This window comes from Odontesthes bonariensis, chromosome 11, assembly GCF_027942865.1.
Source record: "Odontesthes bonariensis isolate fOdoBon6 chromosome 11, fOdoBon6.hap1, whole genome shotgun sequence".
Lineage (NCBI taxonomy): Eukaryota > Metazoa > Chordata > Actinopteri > Atheriniformes > Atherinopsidae > Odontesthes > Odontesthes bonariensis.
In genome coordinates, this window is record NC_134516.1 from 26,108,413 (window position 1) to 26,135,725 (window position 27,313).

Sequence of the window (27,313 nt, forward strand, 5' to 3'; positions counted from 1 at the left end):
AGGAAAGACTGAGAAGACTATGGTTAGTAATCAACTGAAAAACAGAAAAATAATGAAGAAAACAAAGAGTCACTCCACTCGGAGGAAACAAAAGAGGTATGAAACATATACTATGGTTTAACCTATCTGTGATATAAAAATGACCAAAACCAAAAACTCTCTCAGAGAAACAGAACAAACCACGAAGGTTGCTTGGAACAAGGCTGTGACCAGACTTGGGAAGGCCGGAGTGAACGCACGTAGATACTGACGAATACGACCCACTGGCACAAGACAAGGGGGGGCGCAGACTCTTATACACTGGGTTAACAGGGAACAGGTGGAAACATTCATCCCACAATCAGACCGAGACACACGAGGAAGGGCAAGTGACCTGAAACGAGAGTTAGAAACTCATTTATCACCAGCTCTATCAGCATGGAGAGAATCCCCTTTTCTCCCAAAAGATCCCCGGTGCTGCTCCTGAGCTGTTTCTGTAAGTTTATCACACCAGCTGGTGAAATGATATGAGTCCCTCTACAGTTGTTGGAGATATCAGCTGAGATTCAAACTAAAAGACACATTTTGTGTCTGAAACTGTGAGAGACTGTTCAGGTGGGACTGAAAGCAGATTCAGAGGGTTGCGATGTTTGTTTTTCCACCCAAATGATCTGATAACTGTCAGAGATGCAGCAGTGCTATGAAATCCACTTTAGAAGCTGCAGTTATTGGACACAATGAAAGCTGACCATCTCTGTGGCTCAGAGGAAAACTGAGCAACAAATGTTGCCAGTCTAAAGCTGAAATACTAAAGAATACTGCTCCTTATGTGGAACAAACCAAACTCCAGAGAAGCTGGAAGCACCACTGCGACTGAACTTGTGACATCATCACAGTTTACGCAACTTCCTCCAACATCTATGTCTCTTGAGGCCTTTACAAAATATATTTCTGACACTGATTTTTCTGATGAAGTGCTTTGTTTTATTGCCACTTAAATGAAGCAAACAATGCCCTTGTTGTTTAAACTGCACCAACGTTGATTTATCTCTGTAATGTCTTGTGTTCTGTTCTGGGTGTTCATTCATTACAGATTGTCCAAATAGTGAAATCTAAGTGAAAAGAAGCCCTGATATAAAGCAGAGCTATTCATGATAAATGCTCTTAACCTGTTGTAGTTTCAGTGAATGTGATCAACACTCTGCAGCTGGTGTATTTAAGGTGATTTCTATAGTTTATATAGAATTATTCTATAGTTTCTATAACTTACAAATGAGGATATAACGATGCAGCTAACAGCAAAGCTAACAATAAGCTACATAGAAGGAAAAGCATCAGCCAGGCTCTGTCAGAGGTGGCAGTGTAGAAACAGAGTGCAGGCATAGAGGGAAGTACAGGTTAAGTGGTAGATTACATTTCTACACCTGAACAGGGACTTGAACCCTGGACCCTCAGATTAAAAGTCTGATGCTCTACCAACTGAGGTATCCAGGCCCTGTGAGAGTGTGTCTGAGTGACAGCTGACATCTGAAACACTTCCTGAGTCCAAAGCTGTGACGCTGTTTTCTGAACAAACGCCTGGTTGATGTGAACTTGTGTTGCAGCCACTGAGCATAAAGAAGAAGGCCTTCATGGAGGGAAACAGGGAGTTAAGGAGGAGTGTGAAGAAAAAAGGAAGAGAGCAAGTCGGTGGGAAACTATCTGCAGCAGAACAGTGTGAGGGATGTGTGGTCAGGAATGGAAAAGCTCACAGGCTTTGGGATAATGTGGGATCAGACAGATGGAAGAGTTCAGACAAACTCAGCATGCTGCTGCCTCCTGCTACAGACCTCACATCCTCCATGTACCAACAGCTTCCCTGTCACACCTCAGCACATCTACATGAAACTATCACATCTATAGGAAAATAAACTATCGCCTCATCTGAATACAAACAAAAGAGATGATTGTGGATTTTAGGAGGAGCAGCAGTCAGCTGAACAGCGTCTCCATCCTCGGTGAAGAGGTGGTTGAGGATTACAGATACCTGAGGGTTCACCTGGACAGCAGACTGGACTGGAAATGCAACACTGAGGCTGTCTACAAGATGGGACATTCAGTAAACTATTCCTATAACTGTATATATGCTAACTGAGTTGGCATGGGTTGGTGCACTAAACACATGTTACAGAGTTTAATATTTCTGCATCTTTTAGTAAAAACAGGAAAGAATGAGTGTATATTTCCAGCCAAATTCCCAATAAAGCTGCTCTCATCCACATATTTTTCTGTTTCTTTTGTCAGACGGCTAAACTGAAAATCAGCCCATTAAGACTACGTGTCAACTCGTGGTCACTTAAAGCATGTCCAGACTGTCGCTCTGCTCTAATAAAATCCTGATTTTGTAACCGCAGCCTCATGTGAGAAAATCACCCTTCAGGTGACTTAAAGACAACATGTTGGCAGCGATTTCAGCTGCACTTCCATGCAGCGTGATGTCCCACAGAGAAAGTTAGAGGCAGCAGAATGTCATGAAGGTTTCCTACACAGTCTATCCCGTGCATGTACGCTGGGACAACATGGTGGTCCAGTTAAATGGACGAGCACACCTGGAACTGAAGCTGGACTTACCTGTGCATGCAAGCGTTCTGAATGTCCTGATCAAGATAAAAATATGTAACATACAGAACAAAAAGCATCCATCTCCAGCTGAAAACATGAAACCTGCAGACTACACATAAAATGTTCCACTGGGGACATCGACCCAAGTTGGTTATTAGGAGCAAATTTCATTAATATCCTCAAACCCAGTTTTCCTCAGTGTGCAGACTTCAGGTTTTTGCTTTAAGTTTTGTACAAAGAAAATAGACTCAAATGTAACCTCTCTTCTATGCATATTCAGAACTTATTTAAATCTTCCAGAAAAACTCTTGTTTTGATCGTTTTCTTTAAAATAAAGATTTTTAAAAAGCTAATTGACCATGTGCTCTGTTTTACATATAACATCAGTTATAGAGGTAAACACGCAAAGTTAGCATATTGACGGGTTTCAAATATATGTTTCATCGTGCACACAACATCGTTTTATAAAAAAAAAAACTTGTCATTTACAGCAACCTGCATAAATATGCCGTCAAGCGCCATAATAACTATGCCAAACCTATTGGCGGCAGTGTAGGGAAAGGAATAAAGCCATGCAAGCCAATCACAATAAGTCATCCGGAAGGAAATGTCTCACAACAGTTCCGTCCATAGTGTGTAAGCATACATATGAAAAAGTAGATGAAGAGAAGTCACATCAGTCGTCCTCATGTGCGGAGAAGTGTTGTACAGTTTCCATTGGTAAAAAAGATTTCCTGTGTCTCTCAGCTGTAGGCCTACATTTTGAGGAGATTAGCCTTCGAATGAAGCATGTTGTAATTTCTGTATTCCTATAATCTGTGAATCGTGACGTCATCCATGATAATCCTGATCAGCAGTAAACATAAGGCGCTCGCATGACGTTAAGCATTTTCTGGCGCATAATGTGACGTTGAACCTAAAACGCCGTTTCTCCCAGTTGACAAGGCAACACATCGGCGTTATCAGAAATCTCCACTTTGGCCGGAGGTTTTAGAAATAATTGTTTTCTGTGATTAAAAACGGGGTTTTGGTGTAAATGAGAGCCCAAACCGCAGGAAAATATCTGCGTCTTCCTATCGTGTAAACGGGGCCTAAGTGGCTTGGGAACAAAATTTATAGGCTCAATGTTGTCACTTACTCACTACCTGGAAGTAAGTTTGGGAAAACATCTATTTTGTTCTACATTTGGATGCAAGAAGGCGAGCCAGGTGTTGGAATATATTCAGTTAAGTCGTGAGCTGTACAACCACACAGTGGACTGTGCACAAAAGCATTCACTATCCTGTCGGGAACATGAACAAACATGTCTGATTAATACTGGGCATAATGCAACATCAAATGTTCCATCTATATGTGAGAATCAGATGTCTTACCTGGTCGTCCCTACAGCAAGGACACTGCCTGTGGGGACTACTTGCATATAGTGGACATATAATTAAAAGAAAAACTTCTGTGGACTTGTTTCCACACTTTAAGTCACTCACATTGTTAACCTGCAGGTTGCAGTTTAAATATGAACATGATAAAGTCTGGTCTTTGTTGGATTTTACGAAAGTAATTATGAGGACAGATGATGTGAACTACTGTAACAAATGTTAGTTTTCAGAATTAAAACAACCTGGGGATATAAATATTCTCATTTTCATAAATAAATATGAAGTTCAGGTGTGACAGTAAACATTTTACAGTAAAAAAAAAACTTTCTCAGAAACTTAGACCCATATTAAAAAAGATCATTATTCAAATAGACACATTTTCCCTTTTAAATGAGTTAAAAATGTAACTTTAACTTCAGTGTATTTTCAGTACAGTTCCACCTCACTGATGGCTGGTAAAGCCTCCACAGTACAAAGAACAGAAAACAGTCGCCTACAGACTATTAAGTGCTCAAATGTCACATTTCCCATGTTGGAAGTTTGCTGTGTCACAGGGAGTCTGTGGGAGTCTTTGGTTGTTCTCACAAGGCAACAAGTTTTCAGGAGGAATGATGGAAATCCACAGAAATCATCAAGACAAATTTGAGAAACACTTCCAGATATGAACAAAATGATGGCACAAGGTGCTTTAAACATTTAACCTCCGTTATGTCCTGTTTAATCAAGTTCATCTGAAATAAATCTAAGATCTCCTCCATATCACTTAATAAAAGAGCAGCTCTGCATCATGTTGTCTCACGTTTCTACATCTCAGCTCAGATATTAATCTGAGCTTTAAACATCTCAGAGTGCGCAGAAGGCAGTTAGCGTGACTTTAGTAAGAATACACCCTCTGCTATGTTCCAAACACATCCATGCTTCTAGATCCTCTGGATGAGAGAGCTGCTGAGCTCCTTATTCCTGCCAAGGAGTCAACATTATTTTAGAGTTATTTCCAGAACTCAGCAGGTTAACTTACTAAGACTCCAGTCTTATGTCACGCTGAGCTCACTTTTTTCCCCTTGAAACCCAACTAGCAGCTCCCACTAGTGAAGTGGACAAGTGATGTGTTGGACCCCAATTTCATGACTGTGACGACTTTGTGACGTATTAGAACCGAGGTTATAACCTGGAGTCCTTCAGACCAAATCTCTGTCACTCCCCTCACACTCCCCAGCCAGAGATTAGGGGCCCACAGTGATCTGCAGGACTTTGGTCCAGATGTTTAACAGCGTATCTGACCAAGCGTAATTCACCTTCTGTAAAACATCCCATGTTCATTCCTCACATGTTGCAACAAACCTTTTTAAATGTCAGAAGTGTTCATTTTCAGAGCTGAATTGAATGCAGCACGATCTGACTGGGTCCCAGGTGAGGTTTATGAGTGTAATTAGAGCAGGTAGAGCACCAATATAAAGTCAGCTGCAGCCTCAGATGAGTTACTGCACAAATCTTCTCTCAACAGCAGTCACTAGATTGCTGTTTTTGACCAGTTTTATCTGAATTGTGTTGCTTCTGTTTTGTCTTGTTCAACATGTTGTTTAAGGTTTTCTTCAGGTGAGTCTTCAGGTTTAATGGTTTAGGTTTTTGTTCTCTTATATACTAAAGTTTCTTTCTTTCTTTTGAAATCCAAACAGGATTTCCTGGCTTTGTGTCCTGCTCTTCAGCATTGGAACATGTTATCCCCCCCAGAAAAGCAAGTATATCAACATTTAGGTGCAGTTTATATAAAGGCAGCCAACATGGGAAGTTGTTTAGTCTGGACATGCTCAACCCATGATGTTGGTAGGAATGAGAGGGAAGAGGGTCTGCAACTATATTAATCATGCAGCACCAAATCTTACAATATATTTGACTTCAGGTTTAATGACCCACTTGAAATTCAAATAGTCCTTTAGCTTTGTTTATTGTTACTAAACATATTGGCAGTGATACAGAGGCTACTGACAGCATGACTAACCATGCTGTCATACTTTGCTTCAACTAATTTCTGGGCTCAGGTCAAAACAGTGGGTCCTCTGGCTCTGGTAGTAGCACGTCTGGCTCTGGCTACGGCAGCGGCTCGTCTGGGTCTGGCTACGGCAGCGCTTCCTCTGGGTCTGGCTCTGGTTACGGCAGCGGCTCCTCTGGGTCTGGCTCTGGCTACGGCAGCGGCTCCTCTGGCTCTGGCTACGGCAGCGGCTCCTCTGGCTCTGGCTACGGCAGCGGCTCCTCTGGGTCTAATGCTGGCTTTACTGCGCAGGACGCAGACTTTGCTCGTTTCCTTGCTGCCCTAATGAACTTGAAGATCGACAGTTCTTTCCCACAGTCTGTCTGGACCTCCGACCAGGTCCCTAAGGACACATCTGAGATGCGCACTGTATACCCTTCATCCCACGTCGTCCAGTCCAGCAATGGCTACCAACGAGCCCGCGACTCCAGTTCGTACGCCAAATACTCCCAGGATGCTTTTGACCACGCTGATGCCAAGACTGGGTCTAAAGGGCAGAAGTTGTACTAAGGTAAAGCTGGACTCGTGTCTGAAGTATTGAGACTCCTGTATCAATACTGACCCCTTCTGTTTTCTGCAGGTGACTCTCATGGAGATTCCAACATGTGGCTGAACTCTGGCAAAATAAACTTGACCAATAAAATGAGGTTTGTGTATTGAATACTTGATCTCAAGGTTTGTTTTCACTTCATAGAGGATTGAGTCTTCACCACACCCACTGAGGCTGACTCTGCTTTTGAAGGGCAAACTGAATACTGCTGCTTTAAATTCCACCACTAAATGTTTCCTTCTCATGGTTGAATTGCATTACACAAACCCAGACCAAAATAACTTGAAGCTCAGTACAGTGGCCCTGCTTGACCTTGCACCATGAAGGTGTTTCAGTTAAATCTGCACTCGCTGGCCTTTTCCAAGCTTTAATTGCATGTGACTCGTTAGCCTATGCTACGTAGCCTTGCCCCTCTGCTTGGCACCACTTGGTGTCTTCTGTGTGCCTCATCAGAGCCATACATCCCTCTTAACCAACTGTCTCGACTTGCCCCCTGTGTGTGTGTGGCCTTGTTCATCTCACCTGGGACACCAGCTGGAGGGCTATGACACTGCTTCATACAGACTCGGTCCTTAACATGGTATCACATCTTCCCATGTTGGTTTTCATCCTACACAAGACTTAAATATCTCCTGCTTTTGTTTTCCTGATTCTACCACATGTGGAAGATGCCTTTTCAAATTCCCTCGAGTGCAAAGCTACATGATCAATTTGCAAAATATTTTTTAACTCCTTTGATTCAGATCACTTGCTATTAAACTAGCAATAGTTTGCACAATCAAACTTTCAAAGTACTCTCCCACAGTAGGCTCTCTGATACGGCCCTCTAGAAAAGGTATCCAAACAGTTCTAGCAGAGTCTCAGTGAATGGAAGTGTGGAAATTATTAGACCTTTTGCAGAGTGGACTGGAGAGCTGTCCAGGGTGTACCCTGACTCTTTCAATTGGCAGCAGGGATAGGCTAAAGCAGAGATACTCATTGCGCGGCTCCTCAAGCTTTAATTGGTGGCTCGCACTCGCATAGTAGCTTATAACAATAAGGTAACAATACATTTTTTCAAATAACACACAGCGAATACTGCACAGTATGAAGTATTTTTATTAAGGCTTAATGGTGTTTCCTAAAGGGGGCACTGTTAAACCTGGCAACGCAGCCCGCTTAAACCACCGTCACACTTGACCACAGTGCACGCTAGCTCCATTAGCGAGATGCAGGCACAATGGGTCTGTTTTTAATTAAAAAAGGACTAAACCATGCTCATCTTGAATGTCTCACTATGATTACAACAAACTACAAATACAACATGAAGAAAGTCAAGGACATGCATGCCAGCTTCCAGTATTGAGTATTAAGGATTCCAGTATTCAGGTATATGTGGTCTTAATTGAAAATGTATTGGCTGTGTTGTTTCTTTTTTTGTGGGATGTTTTATATGTAGAAATGCATATTTGCAAAAGGGGACTTAGTATGTTGTCATAAAAGTTGCTCTTCCCTTGATTTTGCTCTGCCAATGTGGCTCTTGTGGAAAAAAATAGTATCACTGGGCTAAAGGCTTCCACTACCCTAAACTGGATACATTGAGTAAAGTAAATGGATGGTAAGATAGTTCCAGTGAGGAACCTTGGAGTTATTTTTAACCAGAATTTATCATTCAATGCACATAAAACAGGTTTCTAGGACTGCCTTCTTTCACCTTTGTAATATTGTTAAAATCAGGAACATCCTGTCTGAGTGATGCAGTAAAACTGCTCCATGCATTTGTTATTTCAGGATTTGACTACTGTAATTCTTTATTATTGCATTCAGGATGCAACATCAATAGGCATGTTCTGGCACAACCTGCCATTACAGAGTGGAAAGGCAACAAGTTGCCTATTAAAGCACAATAGAGTGGCACAGGGTAGGGTTGTCAAAGAATATTCTACATTTGAAAAGGTTTTTAAAAAAAAAAAAAAAAGACAAAGGTGAAAATTAATATTCGAATGTTGAAAAACATCTGCGCAGCCGCTGTCTGCCTTGAGTCGGCACACTGCATGACAGGGTCAGGTCACAGGAGTCGCACCGTCTGGTAAAGCATCACTGCTGAAAGTTGGTTCACTTGATGGCAGAAAGTTCAGGGCCCAACTTGACTGCAGACAAAGAAAGTGATTTTAACCCCAATAAGATATAAAGGCCCGCCTGGAAATATTTCAGATTTTGGTCAGTTGATGGAAAAATTTAGAAGCCTTGACAGTTGTATACGAGCTACAGTTAGCGTATCATTCGACCACCAGCAACATGAGGTTACATCTTGAAAATATTCAAGAAAATAGACTTTGCATAACATGAAACAAAAATTGTTAAATGTTTCAACTTGAATAAACCACCTATACAAGTAGTTAAGTCTGTTAACTTTAGCAAAAAAAAAAAAAAAAAAACCCTAGGCAAGTTCATCATTTGACAAGACTGCTGAAGACAGCACTGGCTGTGGCTCAACTGTAGAAGAATATTTAAGGAGTATCCAGCCAAGTATTTCAAGCACAACGTTTGTTTGGCAAGCCTTCAGGTTGGCTACCGTGCACTCAGCAACCTATAGAAGGAGTTGTGTCTGTCTGCCATGTACAGGTGTAGAGAAATGGCTGTAAAGGATGCTGTAGCTGATCGCTATAGTCAATTGAGCAACCATTTAACACTTCCATAGCAATTCCTCTCAAGATGCAGAGCTTTGAGACGCCATGTTTGAAACCAAAAGCAGAACGTCCGAGTCAAATATGACAGGTGATGCCTGCCATTTGCCTTGAACCCAGATGGTGTACACAGGACATTGTTTCCCTTAATCACTCTGAAGCAAGATCATTTGACAAGATTTTATTCAAAGACTAAAAAGAATCTTGTGCCGTTGGGATTCAGCTTTCCAATCTGAAACCGAACCAGATTAGTTAGAGCATTGAGATAAAGACATTTGCAGGTACCGCTCTCAACATACCCTCTGCACATCATGTTCAGCTCTAGCGGGCACTTGGGAAGAACTTTTTCTGCTGCCCAGAACCATGGCTGTCAGTAATATGCTCCTTCAAGTAGTGGACATCCTGAAAGTAGTCTTTGCCCTTCTCATGCTGCTGGCTGAAGGTGCTGTAGGTTCCAGAGGGGTACAAGCCATACAAAAGCCTGTAGTCAAAGTTAGGAGACCCACTCACACCAAAGCGTGGCACCAGTACGGTTGCAGATCCCGGTCCAGACCCTTGGCGGTCATCCGGGTAGCCGAATTCCTCCGTCTGCTGCTGGTAATTCCCGAGTTCAGCTTCCTTGGTGACACTGGAGGTCTCCCCTGACTGGAGGACAGGGCCAGGTGGTGACAGAGGGGCTGCAGGGAGAACGTCAGTGAGGCTGAGGGCTTGGGCTGACGCATCCTCAAAGACTGAGGGAGCAATAGCCCACTGGGTTTCTGTGTGGAGACATTTCACAATTAGTCCTTTTCACAGCAGAAGTTCTGAAGCCACAGAGTCTTAACATATTCTTAACTAAGCAAGATTTGCTAGTGACTACATGAAAACGCACAGACACCTTTAGGCTTCCAAAGATATTTTGGGCCATCTACACTCCAAGCAGAAGATTTACCTTGTGGTCCAGATTGGGCAGCTCCAGGTTGCAGAGCGCCAGCGTCAGATCCTACGTCAACAGGCACATAAGTGACAGTAGAGTATCCTGTTGCAGGCAGGCCAGAGCTCAAGCTGCTCAATGCTGGACCCGTCTGAACAGCCTGTGGGACACCAGAAGCTTGCACAGCCATTTGCACGGGCACAACAGAACCAGAGCTGCTGAATCTTGGGTCTGCCTGAAGAGCACCTTGGACAAGGCCAGGAGCTTGGACAAAACCGGGAGCTTGGGCAACCAGTTGCGTTGGCACAAGTGAGCCATAGCCACTGAATCTTGGGTCTGCCTGAAGAACAGGTTGACTTTGACCAGAGGATAGCACAGGTGTCGCCATATAAACGTCACTGGAAGCAGTGTAGGGCACGGTCACCGGGCGGCCAGCGGCTGCTCCCTGGTAAGAGCCAAAATTACCTGCAGCTCTTGTGCCGCTGCTGCTCTGGCCTGCTGATTTTGAACCTGGGTGCATGAGAACAAGTTTAGCAGAAGCTGATTCAAGCAAGCATGTAATGTTTTACCACAACAGATGATAGCACACCTTTAGTGGGAAAACCCCATGTAGCAGCAGTCAACAAGGCAAAGAGGGAAACCCTGAAATTATGTACAACAAAGAGTAAGAATGCAATATTAACTAATGTTTCCAATCAATCAAAAACTGTGAAAGACAGCTTGTGCTTATACCTCAGGAAGAACCCAGCAGCTGTCATGGTGAAAACAAGCTATGAGAGGAACCAGCAAGGGTGAAGGTTTATAAATAATGCCACAGACCAGCCCAGACCAATCAAAGCTTAACGTGCTAACAACAGACAGCTGCTTGTGAGGGACTATCAGGACAGGTGGACGCTGGAGGCTCATCTGGTTGCTCTGGTATCAGCCTCATTGTCTCCTCTCGCCTCCACCCTCCTGTCTGTGCTAAAGGCACTTAGTCACTGCCAAATATTTTACTGTCGTAAAATAGCTCTACCCAAATTGTCGTAATTCTCAGATTTTCTATTTCAGTTAAACGTAGAAGCTGGAAATAACAGCCTAGATGTTGAGTTTTCACACCGACCCACTGACACATTTAACAAGTTAACTGAGGCCTGTAGAGTCTGAGATGTAGCTCTTATTGGTCCTTTAAAGGAGACATGTTTTGTCCTTTTTGGTACAATTTCCCGAGGTCTTACTGAAATGTGTGAGACAGGTCAGGAGCTCCTGGTCTTATTGGCCAAGTTTTTCCCCCAAAAGTGTATTTTATTTCCTAAACATGATGCTTTTCTAACTTTAACCCAGTACTTTTAATGTTTTACACCTTTCGACCAAGTAGTTTTGGAAAAAAAGGTGAAAAAACGAATGAAGGAAACAACGGTCTCACAGCAGTTCAAAGACTGGTGTCAAACACAAGTCCCGTGTTTAGGAGATGGTTGACTGTCCTCTGCATCCTTTTTAATCTCCTGACTTGGTCAGTGTTACTTGTTGATAATCCAGCGGTGCAGGATGATGTTTCCTGTTAGTTTTGGCAGAACTGGTGCTCAGCTGCTGGCACAGAGGAATAACTGGCCCAGCAAAGAGCCTCCAACAAATAACCAACCGGATGATCCAGAACTTCCTGCAGCTAAACAAAGATAAAACAGAGGTCATTGTCAGCTGTTAAAAATCTGAGCTCAGCTTCAGGCTGTGATGTTAAAAACCACAAACCAAGCAGGAATCTGGGTGTTATTATGGACTCAGAGCTGAACTTCAGCAGCCAGATCAGCTCAGTTAGGAAGTCAGCCGACTATCACCTGGAGAATATTTCCAGGATTAAAGAACTTCCTTCCCTGGTTACCTGGCAGATTTTATTACTCATTTTAAAAGCTTTGAATAGTTGGACGCTTGCCTCTGTCTATGATCTGTGAACTCCTTACTCCCCTGATTGCTGCTCACACGGCCCACTGTTTAATATAACTGAGCTGTTCATTAGATGGAAATGAATCCCTGCATACTCCTAAAAATCACTTTATTTTGAGGCTTTTTCTTCAAATTAAAACCCCACTTTCATAATTACTCGGGACTCTTTGTAAAATGCAAATAAAACCAGAAAGATATGATCTTAGAACTATTAAAAAGTTCTATCTAATTAGAAATAGTGCGAGTTCGGTGCCATTTGTTGGTTTCCTTAGCGAGGAAATAGTTTTTGAATTGCTCTGTATGAATGAATTGGATTCATTCTGAATTGAATTAATTGGATTATAATTACAATGAATTGAACTCCAATTGGCCTGAATTGGACTTTATTATTGAAGTGCCCTGAGATGACATTTGTTGTAATTGTAATAGTTTATTTTGGCAACATTTTAAACAAACTGACATTATTCTGTCTTGGGAAACACTGCTGGTGGAAAACATGATACTGGCTGCTGAAAAACTGGCAGAAGTGGACCTTCCAACGTGACAGTGACAGGAAGTAATCAGCTGAAGTCGTCCAGAGATTAACAGAGAACACAAATCAACATTCTGGAATCTGGACTTCAGTTCCATCCAGAATCTGTGGTTGGAACCACAGACCAGAAGAGACAGAACAGAAGCCTTCACAAAGCTGTGATGTCATCACTGTGGTGACATCACAATCGATGTCATCTCTGATCTTGTTTGACATCACAAAGTTTATACAGGCCAGACATTTTCACTGCTTTTTCACAGTTGGTCAGGAGTTTATCTGAAGAAACACGTCCAGTTTTTGAAGCAGATTTGAAAGTCACAGCAAACGTTTTTCACATCGCCTAAAAAACACTTAGTTACTATCTTAAATAATCATTTTAACAAGCACTTAGAAACAACGCTTACTTACTATCTTAAAAAAATGTGATTTGAAGTACTCATAAACAACAAGCAAAATGAGTCAAACCAAGAAACCATCTCCTCCACTTCAGTGGTGTGACATGGCAGACGACGATTTGCCCGAGGGTTTCTACACGTGTCCCATTACTTTTGGCAGTAAGGAAAGTTATGAGGAACCCAGCAACTGTTGGAAAAAGAACAATCCCAGGTCTCTGCTGCAGCTGGGACTCCTCACTCAGAGGATGTCCAGCTCCTGCAGGATCATCTCCAGGCCTCCGTAGTTCCTCCAGTCAAGTGGAAGTTTCCAGTTTCACAAACCGAGGGGATTCCCTCTAACGCCTCTGCTGCCGACCGAGATTATGGATCAGAGAAATGACAGAACTCTTACCGACAGAAGAATGACAAGATCAGCTATTTATAGCATGGGATGGATATTCTCAGGACAAAGCTGCTGAAGAAACATTTCTTTCTGACAGGAGAAAAAGACAGAAGAGTGGCAGCAGAGAGCGGCTGCTCCATGACTGAGGAAAAACTAAAGAAGGTGCAAAACTGTTTGACGTGTGAGCGGCATCTCCGTCAAAAGTGTGAGCAGGAGCTCAAGCAGTGCAACCGAGTCACTGCAGGATTGTGTGAAACTCTGAAAGCAGCAGCAGCAGAAAGTGAATATCAGTCAGTTCTGAAAGAGGCAGAGAGCTGGAAAGAGCAACTGAAAGAAAAGAGCCACGTTGGTGGAGCGGAACTCTCTCTTTGATTAGCCAGAACTATCGAGAAAAGCCAGGCTTTCTGCGAATCCAGCTCCGTGGAACACCCCTCAGGACTTCCAAAACTTCCAGACTTCTGAACTGGGTTTCAGTTCCTGCTCTTTATTCCTTCATCAGTTTTATGAACCATGTGGCGCTGTGGCTTAGTTGGTCAAAGTGCCTGTCTAGTAAACAGGAGATCCTGGGTTCAAATCCCAGCAGTGCCTGTGGGCCTTCAGAGCTAGCTATGACTTAGCATGAGAAACTGGTAGTTAGCAGGGTTCTACTGAATGCTTTGCATTGTTGCTCTTCATCAAATGATGGACCTTTAATTGAGCATCATGGTTATTATTAGTCTGTTCTTTGGTCAGACTTGATAAAAATGTTTTTTAGAAGTCCCAGTTAGTTTTGGGAGAGTCTCTGGCGCTCATTTCCTGAAATGGATCCACTTCCTGCTCTTTATTCTTTCATCAGTTTTATGAACCATGTGGTGCTGTGGCTTAGTTGGTCAAAGTGCCTGTCTAGTAAACAGGAGATCCTGGGTTCAAATCCCAGCAGTGCCTGTAGGATTTATTATCAGCTTTCTACTAAATGCTTCTCACTGGTCCACTTAATGAAAGTGCGTATAAATAGCACACAGCTTTTAAAGTCTCATTTATGCCTATTTTATGCTTTCAGAGTGTAATTTTCCTCCGTTCACATAACACGTCAAATGGTTAGGGTACAGTACGGTGGAGGTTCTCCTCCTGTCACACTACATAACATCAAAATGAACGTACAAACCGTGAAATAGTCAGAGTTAGAGTAAAAGCTGGGGGCAGGACGTCATTTCCTTGAAATATGTAGCGGAAAATAATACGCAAAAGCATAAAAAAGCCTTGTAAAAACACAGTAAATGAGTTGGCGTGTAATAAGTACACCGCTTCATGAGATCTGGCTGTAACTGGTGAAAGTGACTTCCTCATGAACACCAGGGTCTGAGTTGAAAACCCAACAATATCTGCAAAACTTTTGAACCAATTGGAGGCACTTCTACTCATGGCTTTAACTATTCTTGAGGTACAGAATTACAAACAACTTCTGAAATGGATCCAGTTCCTGCTCTTTATTCTTTCATCAGTTTTGTGAACCATGTGGTGCTGTGGCTTAGTTGGTCAAAGTGCCTGTCTTGTAAACAGGAGATCCTGGGTTCAAATCTTAGCAGTGCCTTAAGGTGTTATTATGTACGTAAACATGGGGCCATAACTGTTTTCAGGAGTGCTGGGCTTCCAAAACAGTCTGTACTTGGAGGCACTTCATCTCATGGCTTTAATCAGTGCTTCTCAAAGTGTGGGGCCTAGCTGTTCACCTGGGGCCCGTTGCACAAAAGTAGGATAAGGGATTAAGCCGGGATATGTTGGCTATCCTGGATCAACTTATCCGTGATCCGGTTGCACAAAAGTAGGATAAGGGAAGTGGGATATGTTCAGACCTAAGTTACCATGGAGATTTATTCTGTGAAGCTAGCCTGCTCCAGACCAGGCTAAGTTCCAGGATCTATTTAATCTCATTCCTTATCTCAGTCAGCGGTCGCCACAATTGGAAACCAATATTTATTCCACTGCCTAGAACATATTGTTAAAACATTTAACTATACCCACTATTATTATTGAAACATTTGTGATCATTAATTACAATCATTTTAGATAACTGATGATTTTAGATGAACCACTAGATAATTTAGTTTCCCACAGACTACACATAAAGTACATCACCATATAAATATAAATACACATTAGAGAGTACCATGATGTTCCTTTATTGAACAAGGATGAATCAAAGCAAGTAAACCATCAGCTCCTTTCAAAACTGAAGTCACACAGTGCTCTACAAGACAAAAAGCACAGAATCAAAGCATGCAGTTTGAGACAAACTGTTTGTAAAAATGGTAATACAAATAAAATTGCCTTGCCTATACAGCACAAAAATCTTCTGCCATTGCAGGCCCGACTTAAATAAACATGCAATATTAATTAAAATAATTTAACACATAATGGTCTCTGACCAGCCGACCACAGTCGTCATCCGGGAAGATGGCAGGAATGTCCCGGTCTATGAGTGCTGGCACTCTGGGGGCCCTCTCCTTTCTCAGGCAGTCCACATTGTGGAGGACAGCACAGGCCACAATGATATCACATGCCCTGTCTGGGCTGACTCTCAGGTGGGTCAGACACTGAAAGCGTGCCTTCAGTAGGCCAAATGTCATTTCTATCCGGCCCTTGTTCTGGCATGGGCATGGTTGTATGCCAGTTGTGGCTCCAGAGGGTCTGCAAATGGAGTGAGCAGAAAAGGCTGGCAGGCATACCCTCTGTCACCCAGCAATACACCCAGGAATTCACCTGTGAATACAAAATGTTACCATCCCAACCTCATAAGTAGTGACATTCTTAACACAGCCATGATGTTAAAAGTGGTTATCAATAGAGGTTCTGTGGCTCACCTTGTGATAGGTGCCGATAGATCTCTGAGTTCCGAAACACTCGGGAGTCGTGGACCGAGCCGGGCCACTTTGCCACAACATTACTGATCAAATAGTCAGCATTGCAGACCATCTGAAATGATAAGATGTTAAACCAATTAATGCACATCACAGGCAATGTACAGTGTTCATTAATTAACTTTATCAAAAGTCATGTTCACCTGTACATTGATGCTGTGGAAGTTTTTCCTTTTCACAAAATCCCCCTCATGGCCACCTGAGGGGGATTTTATTTTGATGTGTGTGCAGTCCACTGCACCAATGACAATGGGGAAACCTGTAATACGATGCAATGAGTAACTTACTCTGAATGTTAACATTGTAATTGTAACTGTAATTTAAAAAAAAAAAAAATTCTTACCTGCAATCCTATAGAACTTGATGTCACAGAGTCTTCTATGCCCAGGGAAGGAGATGAAGATGCTTGCAAGTCCTTTAATTGCGTTTTTTATTTCACTGCTAAAACAGTACAGGCAATGTGTGGGCAGGCACATTCTTAATAAAAAGTTGCTGCCATGTCCATTTTGGTTGCTTGCTTGCGCTTGACTCAGAGCGCGGATCTCGAAAACACATGAGAAGCTATACAGAATCATACGCGGCGGACAGCACAGCTTTATGCCAATTACGCACACAGGCTCCACACCTCCACACCCATCGCGTCTGCAATCATAACTCATCAGGGGAAAATCACATTTTGCCAATATTTTAGAGACCCCCCAACATTTCCCAAATCATGTTTTCAGGGGGGTCTCTTGTCAGTTTCAGGGGGTCTCGGATCCCCCGAGTCCCCCGTAGTTCGAACACTGCCTAATTGTGATAATTTCAGTGGAGTGGTGAGTGTGATTTGTGCACTACTTACGCATTCAGGAGGTCAGCAATGGTTTGCCACGCTTGCTCCCTTTGTTTTTTAACTGTGGCAGTATTTCCTTTTTGTTTTATTTTCTCCGTCACCTCTTCATATACTTCCATTAATAATTATTGCTCCGCTGGGGAGAAATACGCCGCCCTTGTTGCCATGGTGAATCAGTGAATCTATGATCGATCGTGGGGTCTATTTAAGAAAGCCGTGTGCAGCACTTATCCAGGATCGCTTTCAGCTGGCTTAATGAATCCGTGTCTGCTCATCCTGGATTGGCCTTTGTGCAACCAACTAAGCCTGGGCGCCCATGTTTTGGATTCCTTGAACCTGGCTAAGTAATTCATCCTGGATGTCTAAATCCTACTTTTGTGCAACGGGACCCTGCACAGATTGATCTCTGAAGAGACAACTCCTTCCTCTCACATATTTCGAAGACTGACCATTGCTAACAAACAAACAAAAAAGCTTTTTCTTGATCGTCATATCTTAGGTCTCTCTCAGGAGTTGAAGTCCTTCATGAAAATGATGATTTGTAACCGTTGAATGTCAAAGGTGAACACAAGTGTATGTCGTTGTCGTGGCCGAGAGGTTAAGGCGATGGATTTGAAATCCATTGGGGTCTCCCCGCGTAGGTTAGAGTCCTGCCGACAACGATAACATTATTAACTCAGGGTTGAGAAAAGTTAACCTGGAAAGAAGCACAAGTTCCTTGGGCCATTTGATTAAACAAAACAAAGGCCAGATCACATGTTGATCACATGAACTCCTGCACAGATTGATCTCTGAAGACACAGCTCCTTCCTCTCACCCATTTTGAAAGATTGACCATTTCTAACAAACAAACAAAAAAGCTTTTTCTTGATCGCCATAACTTAGGTCTGTCTCAGGAGATGAATTCCTTCATGAAAATGATGATTTGTAACCGTTGAATGTCAAAGATGAACATACATGTATGTGGTTGTCGTGGCCGAGAGGTTAAGGCGATGGATTTGAAATCCATTGGGGTCTTCCCGCGTAGGTTCAAATCCTGCAGACAACGATAACTTTACTGACTCAGGGTTGCTGAAAGTTAACCTGGAAAGAAGCACAAGTTCCTTGGACCATTTGATTAAACAAAACAAAGGCCAGATCACATGTTGATCACATGAACTTCTGCACAGATTGATCTCTGAAGAGACAGCTCCTTCCTCTGACCCATTTTGAAAGATTGACCATTTCTAACAAACAAATAAAAAAGCTTTTTCTTGATCGCCATAACTTAGGTCTGTCTCAGGAGTTGAAGTCCTCCATGAAAATGATGATTTGTAACCGTTGAATGTCAAAGGTGAAAACGAGTGTATGTCGTTGTCGTGGCCGAGAGGTTAAGGTGATGGATTTGAAATCCATTGGGGTCTCCCCGCGCAGGTTTGTGTCATGCTGACAACGATAACATTATTGACTCAGGGTTGCGAAAAGTTAACCTGGAAAGAAGCACAAGTTCCTTGGGCCATTTGATTAAACAAAACAAAGGCCAGATCACATGTTGATCACATGAACTCCTGCACAGATTGATCTCTGAAGACACAGCTCCTTCCTCTCACCCATTTTGAAAGATTGACCATTTCTAACAAACAAACAAAAAAGCTTTTTCTTGATCGCCATAACTTAGGTCTGTCTCAGGAGATGAATTCCTTCATGAAAATGATGATTTGTAACCGTTGAATGTCAAAGATGAACATACATGTATGTGGTTGTCGTGGCCGAGAGGTTAAGGCGATGGATTTGAAATCCATTGGGGTCTTCCCGCGTAGGTTCAAATCCTGCAGACAACGATAACTTTACTGACTCAGGGTTGCTGAAAGTTAACCTGGAAAGAAGCACAAGTTCCTTGGACCATTTGATTAAACAAAACAAAGGCCAGATCACATGTTGATCACATGAACTTCTGCACAGATTGATCTCTGAAGAGACAGCTCCTTCCTCTGACCCATTTTGAAAGATTGACCATTTCTAACAAACAAATAAAAAAGCTTTTTCTTGATCGCCATAACTTAGGTCTGTCTCAGGAGTTGAAGTCCTCCATGAAAATGATGATTTGTAACCGTTGAATGTCAAAGGTGAAAACGAGTGTATGTCGTTGTCGTGGCCGAGAGGTTAAGGTGATGGATTTGAAATCCATTGGGGTCTCCCCGCGCAGGTTTGTGTCATGCTGACAACGATAACATTATTGACTCAGGGTTGCGAAAAGTTAACCTGGAAAGAAGCACAAGTTCCTTGGACCATTTGATTAAACAAAACAAAGGCCATATAACATGTTGATCACATGAACTCCTGCACAGATTGATTTCTGAAGACACAACTCCTTCCTCTGACCCATTTTGAAAGATTGACCATTTCTAACAAACAAACAAAAAAGCTTTTTCTTGATCGCCATAACTTAGGTCTGTCTCAGGAGTTGAATTCCTTCATGAAAATGATGATTTGTAACCGTTGAATGTCAAAGATGAACATACATGTATGTCGTTGTCTTGGCCGAGAGGTTAAGGCGATGGATTAGAAATCCATTGGGGTCTTCCCGCGTAGGTTCGAGTCCTGCCGACAACGATAACATTATTGACTCAGGGTTGAGAAAAGTTAACCTGGAAAGAAGCACAAGTTCTTTGACCATTTGATGAAACAAAACAGAGGGCAGATGTGTCTTTGATCACATGAACTTCTGCACAGATTGATCTCTGAAGACACAGCTCCTTCCTCTGACCCATTTTGAAAGATTGACCATTTCTAACAAACAAACAAAAAAGCTTTTTCTTGATCGCCATAACTTAGGTCTGTCTCAGGAGTTGAAGTCCTCCATGAAAATGATGATTTGTAACCGTTGAATGTCAAAGGTGAACACGAGTGTATGTCGTTGTCGTGGCCGAGAGGTCAAGGAAATGGATTAGAAATCCATTGGGGTCTCCCCGTGCAGGTTCGTGTCCTGCAGACAATGATAACATTATTGACTCAGGGTTGCAAAAAGTTAACCTGGAAAGGACCACAAATTCCTTAGACCATTTGATGAAACGAAACAGAGGGCAGACGTGTCTTTGATCACATAAACTTCTGCACAGATTGATCTCTGAAGAGACAGCTCCTTCCTCTGACCCATTTTGAAAGATTGTCCATTTCTAACAAACAAACAAAAAAGCTTTTTCTTGATCGCCATAACTTAGGTCTGTCTCAGGAGTTGAAGTCCTTCATGAAAATGATGATTTGTAACCGTTGAATGTCAAAGGTGAACACGAGTGTATGTCGTTGTCGTGGCCGAGAGGTTAAGGCGATGGATTTGAAATCCATTGGGGTCTCCCTGCGTAGGTTCAAATCCTGCAGACAACGATAACTTTACTGACTCAGGGTTGCTGAAAGTTAACCTGGAAAGAAGCACAAGTTCCTTGGACCATTTGATTAAACAAAACAAAGGCCAGATCACATGTTGATCACATGAACTTCTGCACAGATTGATCTCTGAAGAGACAGCTCCTTCCTCTGACCCATTTTGAAAGATTGACCATTTCTAACAAACAAATAAAAAAGCTTTTTCTTGATCGCCATAACTTAGGTCTGTCTCAGGAGTTGAAGTCCTCCATGAAAATGATGATTTGTAACCGTTGAATGTCAAAGGTGAAAACGAGTGTATGTCGTTGTCGTGGCCGAGAGGTTAAGGTGATGGATTTGAAATCCATTGGGGTCTCCCCGCGCAGGTTTGTGTCATGCTGACAACGATAACATTATTGACTCAGGGTTGCGAAAAGTTAACCTGGAAAGAAGCACAAGTTCCTTGGACCATTTGATTAAACAAAACAAAGGCCATATAACATGTTGATCACATGAACTCCTGCACAGATTGATTTCTGAAGACACAACTCCTTCCTCTGACCCATTTTGAAAGATTGACCATTTCTAACAAACAAACAAAAAAGCTTTTTCTTGATCGCCATAACTTAGGTCTGTCTCAGGAGTTGAATTCCTTCATGAAAATGATGATTTGTAACCGTTGAATGTCAAAGATGAACATACATGTATGTCGTTGTCTTGGCCGAGAGGTTAAGGCGATGGATTAGAAATCCATTGGGGTCTCCCTGCGTAGGTTCAAATGCTGCCGACAACGATAACATTATTGACTCACGGTTGCGAAAAGTTAACCTCGAAAGAAGCACAAGTTCCTTAGACTATTTGATGAAACAAAACAGAGGGCAGACGTGTCGTTGATCACATGAACTCTTGCACAGATTGATCTCTGAAGACACAGCTTCTTCCTCTGACCCATTTTGAAAGATTGACCATTTCTAACAAACAAACAAAAAAGCTTTTTCTTGATCGCCATAACTTAGGTCTGTCTCAGGAGTTGAAGTCCTTCATGAAAATGATGATTTGTAACCGATGAATGTCAAAGGTGAACACGAGTGTATGTCGTTATCGTGGAAGAGCGGTTAAGGCGATGGATTTGAAATCCATTGGGGTCTCCCCGCGTAGGTTCGAGGCCTGCCGACAACGATAACATTATTGACTCAGGGTTGCTTAAAGTTAACCTGGAAAGAAGCACAAGTTCCTTAGACTATTTGATGAAACAAAACAGAGGGCAGATGTGTCGTTGATCACATGAACTTCTGCACAGATTGATCTCTGAAGACACAGCTCCTTCCTCTGACCCATTTTGAAAGATTGACCATTTCTAACAAACAAACAAAAAAGCTTTTTCTTGATCGCCATAACTTAGGTCTGTCTTAGGAGTTGAAGTCCTTCATAAAAATGATGAGTTTTAACCGTTGAATGTCAAAGGTGAACACAAGTGTATGTCGTTGCCTAGGCCGAGAGGTTAAGGCGATGGATTTGAAATCCATTGGGGTCTCCCCGCGTAGGTTCGAGTCCTGCCGACAACGATAACATTATTGACTCAGGGTTGAGAAAAGTTAACCTGGAAAGAAGCACAAGTTCTTTGACCATTTGATGAAACAAAACAGAGGGCAGATGTGTCTTTGATCACATGAACTTCTGCACAGATTGATCTCTGAAGACACAGCTTCTTCCTCTGACCCATTTTGAAAGATTGACCATTTCTAACAAACAAACAAAAAAGCTTTTTCTTAATTGCCATAACTTAGGTCTGTCTCAGGAGTTGAAGTCCTCCATGAAAATGATAATTTGTAACCGTTGAATGTCAAAGGTGAACACAAGTGTATGTCGTTGTCGTGGCCGAGAGGTCAAGGCGATGGCTTTGAAATCCATTGGGGTCTCCCCGCGTAGGTTCAAATCCTGCCGATAACATTATTGACTCAGGGTTGCGAAAAGTTAACCTGGAAAGGACCACAAATTCCTTAGACCATTTGATGAAACGAAACAGAGGGCAGACGCGTCTTTGATCACATGAACTTCTGCACAGATTGATCTCTGAAGAGACAGCTCCTTCCTCTGACCCATTTTGAAAGATTGACCATTTCTAACAAACAAACAAAAAAGCTTTTTCTTGATCGCCATAACTTAGGTCTGTCTCAGGAGTTGAAGTCCTCCATGAAAATGATGATTTGTAACCGTTGAATGTCAAAGGTGAACACGAGTGTTTGTGGTTGTCGTGGCCGAGAGGTTAAGGCGATGGATTTGAAAGCCATTGGGGTCTCCCAGCGTAGGTTCAAATCCTGCCGATAACATTATTGACTCAGGGTTGCGAAAAGTTAACCTGGAAAGGACCACAAATTCCTTAGACCATTTGATGAAACGAAACAGAGGGCAGACGTGTCTTTGATCACATGAACTTCTGCACAGATTGATCTCTGAAGAGACAGCTCCTTCCTCTGACCCATTTTGAAAGATTGACCATTTCTAACAAACAAACAAAAAAGCTTTTTCTTGATCGCCATAACTTAGGTCTGTCTCAGGAGTTGAAGTCCTCCATGAAAATGATGATTTGTAACCGTTGAATGTCAAAGGTGAACACAAGTGTATGTCGTTGTCGTGGCCGAGAGGTTAAGGCGATGGATTTGAAATCCATTGGGGTCTCCCTGCGTAGGTTCAAATGCTGCCGACAACGATAACATTATTGACTCACGGTTGCGAAAAGTTAACCTGGAAAGAAGCACAAGTTCCTTAGACTATTTGATGAAACAAAACAGAGGGCAGACGTGTCGTTGATCATATGAACTCTTGTACAGATTGATCTCTGAAGACACAGCTTCTTCCTCTGACCCATTTTGAAAGATTGACCATTTCTAACAAACAAACAAAAAAGCTTTTTCTTGATCGCCATAACTTAGGTCTGTCTCAGGAGTTGAAGTCCTTCATGAAAATGATGATTTGTAACCGATGAATGTCAAAGGTGAACACGAGTGTATGTCGTTGTCGTGGCCGAGAGGTTAAGGCGATGGATTTGAAATCCATTGGGGTCTCCCCGCGTAGGTTCGAGTCCTGCCGACAACGATAACATTATTGACTCAGGGTTGCTTAAAGTTAACCTGGAAAGAAGCACAAGTTCCTTAGACTATTTGATGAAACAAAACAGAGGGCTGATGTGTCGTTGATCACATGAACTTCTGCACAGATTGATCTCTGAAGACACAGCTCCTTCCTCTGACCCATTTTGAAAGATTGACCATTTCTAACAAACAAACAAAAAAGCTTTTTCTTGATCGCCATAACTTAGGTCTGTCTTAGGAGTTGAAGTCCTTCATGAAAAGGATGAGTTTTAACCGTTGAATGTCAAAGGTGAACACAAGTGCATGTCGTTGTCGTGGCCGAGAGGTTAAGGCGATGGATTTGAAATCCATTGGGGTCTCCCCGCGCAGGTTCGAGTCCTGCCGACAACGATAACATTATTGACTCAAGGTTGCTTAAAGTTAACCTGGAAAGAAGCACAAGTTCCTTGGACCATTTGATTAAACAAAACAAATGCCAGATCACATGTTGATCACATGAACTCTTGAACAGATTGATCTCTGAAGACACAGCTCCTTCCTCTGACCCATTTTGAAAGATTGACCATTTCTAACAAACAAACAAAAAAGCTTTTTCTTGATCACCATAACTTAGGTCTGTCTCAGGAGTTGAATTCCTTCATGAAAATGATGATTTGTAACCATTGAATGTCAAAGTTGAACACGAGTGTATGTCGTTGTCGTGGCCGAGAAGTTAAGGCGATGGATTTGAAAACCATTGGCGTCTCCCCGCGTAGGTTCAAATCCTGCCGACAACGATAACATTATTGATTCAGGGTTGCAAAAAGTTAACCTTTAAAGAAGCACAAGTTCCTTGGACCATTTGATTAAACAAAACAAAGACCAGATAACATGTTGATCACATGAACTCCTGTGCAGATTGATCTCTGAAGACACAGCTCCTTCCTCTGACCCATTTTGAAAGATTGACCATTTCTAACAAACAAACAAAAAAGCTTTTTCTTGATCGCCATAACTTAGGTCTGTCTCAGGAGTTGAAGTCCTTCATGAAAATGATGATTTGTAACCGTTGAATGTCAAAGGTGAACACTAGTGTATGTCGTTGTCGTGGCCGAGAGGTTAAGGCGTTGGATTAGAAATCCATTGGGGTCTCCCCGCGTAGGTTCAAATCCTGCAGACAACGATAACATTATTGACTCAGGGTTGCGAAAAGTTAACTTCAGACTTTTGCTGCACAACGCCTCTTGGTGTAAAATGCAGTGAAAGTTCCAGAATACCTTGTCTGGGTTAGCCTCTCGTACCTTTTCTCTCAACTTGACGACAACTCCGGCCTTTCTTCCTACCATGGAAGCACCATCCGTAGCCACACTGACAGCGCGACTCCAGTCCACCTCCAGATTGTCAAGGGCCCCGACAAGGCTAACAAACACGTCGTTAGCTGTAGTCGTGTCTGTCATGGGTACCACGGAAACAAACTCCTCCGTTACATTCAAGGCAGCATCCACTCCGCGAATAAATATCGCCAACTGAGCCGTATCAGTCACATCAGTGCTCTCGTCAAGAGCAATGGAGAACGCGACGAAGGATTTAATCTTTTCTTTAAGTTGGCTATGCAAGTCGCTGGAGAGCTCTTCCACTCTCTCGGTCACTGTAGGTCGGGATAAGCTGATGTTCGCAAGACCTTGTCGATTTTCTGGACACACTAGCTCGGCTCCCTTTATCATGCACGTCCTCACGAATTCGCCCTCAGAGAAAGGCTTGGAAGCTTTGGCTATCTCCCATGCGATGACATAGCTCGCCTTCACTGCCCATAAACATGAAATAAAATGTTAAGTTAGTATTGAGAATGAGGAGTCACGGTCGGCCATGTTGGCAGGAGACGCTGTTGGTTGCCAGGGGCAACGCCATCAGAACTTAACGGAGGCGCGCCGAGACAGAAATCCCCATTCGAAAACAGCTGCAGTTAACGTAAAAATTAGAATTTGAGAAGATATACAATTAAAACAAACCTTCATATGTCTCTCGGCATTTCGAGAAAGCCGCTTGCTGTTTTTGGAGGGATGAGGCTAGCTCGTTTAGCTTTTGTGTCCTACGTTGCCCTGTGTAGTCGTTGTACTTCTCCTGATGGGTCTCGTAATGTCGTCTGATGTTGTACTCCTTTGGCACAGCCACTTGTTGCGAACAAATTAAACACACTGGTTTGCCCCTCACTTCCCAAAAGAAATACTTTTCTTTCCATCTCTCCTGAAAGATTCTGCATTCAGAGTCAACCTTGCGCTTTTTAGACAACATCCTTCCTGACTGATGTCGCGCGACTCGTCAGTTAGTACCTTGGACAGTGCACGCGCTGCCGGTCTCTGTTGCGGCGCGTGCACAGGTCTCTGTCCGAGGTACTGAGACCGGCACGAGCGAGAGACAAACTGTTGGATTACGTGGAAATTAATTAAATGAATATTATACTTAAAACCATTAACACTCTGGGGTCTAATGCCCACCGGTGGGCATTTTTGACACATCTCCAAAAACACATCTGTAACTCTGTGAGTTTTTGTCATTCAAACATATAAGTGACACCATTAAAAACCTTGAAACTTCTAGTTTTCAAATATATAATATATATATAAATTATACAGCTGGCCCTTTTTAAAGAGAGTGAACAGAAATCTTTGGATTTTCTGTAGTCGCAGACTGCAGCAGCTTCCTCGGCCACACCTATTGCTATTCACATGTAAAGTACCAGGTGATTGAGTGGCTATTCACAGGTGAGAACACGCCCCATTCAGCCAGCATGTGGGGGAAGGCAGCAATGTCCTGCCAGTGACAGACAATTATCACATGGAGAGTGACAGGGGGGTGGGGGGAATCAGGGGTGTTACACACCCATCTAATTAGTATTCAACTGACAGGGACACTGCCTTGAGTTACAAAAACTTTTTTAGAGTTTGTGTGAAAACAACAAAACATTTCTGACTGCACTTTTTACTTTTATGCAGCCAACACTTTTGTTTACAAGGTTCAACCTTCAAAAGTCTTGGCTAGATTTATTTATAGTGCGTTTTCTTGCACTGTTTGAAGACCTCTAAAACTTGTTTTTTTGTACAGTTGTGTTTCCCCTCAATTGAAATAAAACTTGTTTGTATTACATTCACTCACTCTCATATTGTTTTTTGTTAGGCTTTTCAGAATACAACCATATGTGTCACTTTTGCATAGATGTTTACAGTTAGTTGAAATACTTGAAAATGTCAAGGTGATGAAAACTGCCTCAAAGTCTCTGAAAAGGCCTTAGACACAAGGGGGTTAAGGATCAAAAAACAAAAGTAGATTTAAATTTGTTGATAATAGTATTATTTATTTAAAAAAAAAAAAACTTCTCAACCACTGATGTAACCGGGCCGGTTGTGATGTCCATTCGGGCCGGTTCCAGCCCGCGGGCCGTTACCATGGCATCAGTGCCATAGACCAATTCTAACTTGTTTAAAGAGTCCTATGTCTCCTTTAATACTCATAAAAGCTGCCATTTTCGCTCAGCAGCTAGGGATTCGCCAAAGTCCGTTTCACACCATAGCATCAGAAAATCTTTTGAAAACCTGCAAAAATTGACTTTACATGTCAAGAATAGCAGATGAGGCTCCCCTCCTATCCATAATTATGAATATGTTGATGTTGCTATCATTAACGTGCAGTCATACATCTTCACACAAGGATGAAATAAATAATGGAGGAGCAAGTAATGTTTCCGCCCAGTTTCAAACTGAGGACCTTTCGCGTGTTAGGCGAACGTGATAACCACTACACTACGGAAACTGATGCCATGCCTGTTCACTA

General features: G+C 42.5%; 20 non-coding genes across 20 annotated transcripts; 18 read left to right on the plus strand and 2 right to left on the minus strand.

Annotated features, from left to right (window-relative positions):
* Positions 1-1,400: 1,400 nt before the first annotated feature.
* On the minus strand, positions 1,401-1,473 carry trnak-uuu (transfer RNA lysine (anticodon UUU)). Its single transcript has one exon. It is a non-coding gene; the product is annotated as a tRNA-Lys (tRNA).
* Positions 1,474-13,857: 12,384 nt separating this feature from the next.
* trnat-agu (transfer RNA threonine (anticodon AGU)) lies at positions 13,858-13,931 on the plus strand. The gene has a single exon. It is a non-coding gene; the product is annotated as a tRNA-Thr (tRNA).
* A 262-nt stretch (positions 13,932-14,193) lies between these two features.
* trnat-agu (transfer RNA threonine (anticodon AGU)) lies at positions 14,194-14,267 on the plus strand. The gene has a single exon. It is a non-coding gene; the product is annotated as a tRNA-Thr (tRNA).
* Positions 14,268-14,839: 572 nt separating this feature from the next.
* Positions 14,840-14,913, plus strand: trnat-ugu (transfer RNA threonine (anticodon UGU)). The gene has a single exon. It is a non-coding gene; the product is annotated as a tRNA-Thr (tRNA).
* A 2,739-nt stretch (positions 14,914-17,652) lies between these two features.
* Positions 17,653-17,734, plus strand: trnas-uga (transfer RNA serine (anticodon UGA)). The gene has a single exon. It is a non-coding gene; the product is annotated as a tRNA-Ser (tRNA).
* Positions 17,735-18,038: 304 nt separating this feature from the next.
* trnas-uga (transfer RNA serine (anticodon UGA)) lies at positions 18,039-18,120 on the plus strand. Its single transcript has one exon. It is a non-coding gene; the product is annotated as a tRNA-Ser (tRNA).
* Positions 18,121-18,424: 304 nt separating this feature from the next.
* Positions 18,425-18,506, plus strand: trnas-uga (transfer RNA serine (anticodon UGA)). The gene has a single exon. It is a non-coding gene; the product is annotated as a tRNA-Ser (tRNA).
* A 304-nt stretch (positions 18,507-18,810) lies between these two features.
* Positions 18,811-18,892, plus strand: trnas-uga (transfer RNA serine (anticodon UGA)). The gene has a single exon. It is a non-coding gene; the product is annotated as a tRNA-Ser (tRNA).
* Positions 18,893-19,196: 304 nt separating this feature from the next.
* Positions 19,197-19,278, plus strand: trnas-uga (transfer RNA serine (anticodon UGA)). The gene has a single exon. It is a non-coding gene; the product is annotated as a tRNA-Ser (tRNA).
* Positions 19,279-20,353: 1,075 nt separating this feature from the next.
* On the plus strand, positions 20,354-20,435 carry trnas-uga (transfer RNA serine (anticodon UGA)). Its single transcript has one exon. It is a non-coding gene; the product is annotated as a tRNA-Ser (tRNA).
* A 304-nt stretch (positions 20,436-20,739) lies between these two features.
* trnas-uga (transfer RNA serine (anticodon UGA)) lies at positions 20,740-20,821 on the plus strand. The gene has a single exon. It is a non-coding gene; the product is annotated as a tRNA-Ser (tRNA).
* Positions 20,822-21,511: 690 nt separating this feature from the next.
* Positions 21,512-21,593, plus strand: trnas-uga (transfer RNA serine (anticodon UGA)). The gene has a single exon. It is a non-coding gene; the product is annotated as a tRNA-Ser (tRNA).
* A 301-nt stretch (positions 21,594-21,894) lies between these two features.
* Positions 21,895-21,982, plus strand: trnas-uga (transfer RNA serine (anticodon UGA)). Its single transcript has one exon. It is a non-coding gene; the product is annotated as a tRNA-Ser (tRNA).
* A 300-nt stretch (positions 21,983-22,282) lies between these two features.
* Positions 22,283-22,364, plus strand: trnas-uga (transfer RNA serine (anticodon UGA)). Its single transcript has one exon. It is a non-coding gene; the product is annotated as a tRNA-Ser (tRNA).
* Positions 22,365-22,662: 298 nt separating this feature from the next.
* trnas-uga (transfer RNA serine (anticodon UGA)) lies at positions 22,663-22,744 on the plus strand. Its single transcript has one exon. It is a non-coding gene; the product is annotated as a tRNA-Ser (tRNA).
* Positions 22,745-23,042: 298 nt separating this feature from the next.
* Positions 23,043-23,124, plus strand: trnas-uga (transfer RNA serine (anticodon UGA)). The gene has a single exon. It is a non-coding gene; the product is annotated as a tRNA-Ser (tRNA).
* Positions 23,125-23,428: 304 nt separating this feature from the next.
* Positions 23,429-23,510, plus strand: trnas-uga (transfer RNA serine (anticodon UGA)). The gene has a single exon. It is a non-coding gene; the product is annotated as a tRNA-Ser (tRNA).
* Positions 23,511-23,814: 304 nt separating this feature from the next.
* On the plus strand, positions 23,815-23,896 carry trnas-uga (transfer RNA serine (anticodon UGA)). The gene has a single exon. It is a non-coding gene; the product is annotated as a tRNA-Ser (tRNA).
* Positions 23,897-24,200: 304 nt separating this feature from the next.
* trnas-uga (transfer RNA serine (anticodon UGA)) lies at positions 24,201-24,282 on the plus strand. The gene has a single exon. It is a non-coding gene; the product is annotated as a tRNA-Ser (tRNA).
* A 2,937-nt stretch (positions 24,283-27,219) lies between these two features.
* On the minus strand, positions 27,220-27,292 carry trnav-aac (transfer RNA valine (anticodon AAC)). Its single transcript has one exon. It is a non-coding gene; the product is annotated as a tRNA-Val (tRNA).
* Between the last annotated feature and the right edge of the window lie 21 nt (positions 27,293-27,313).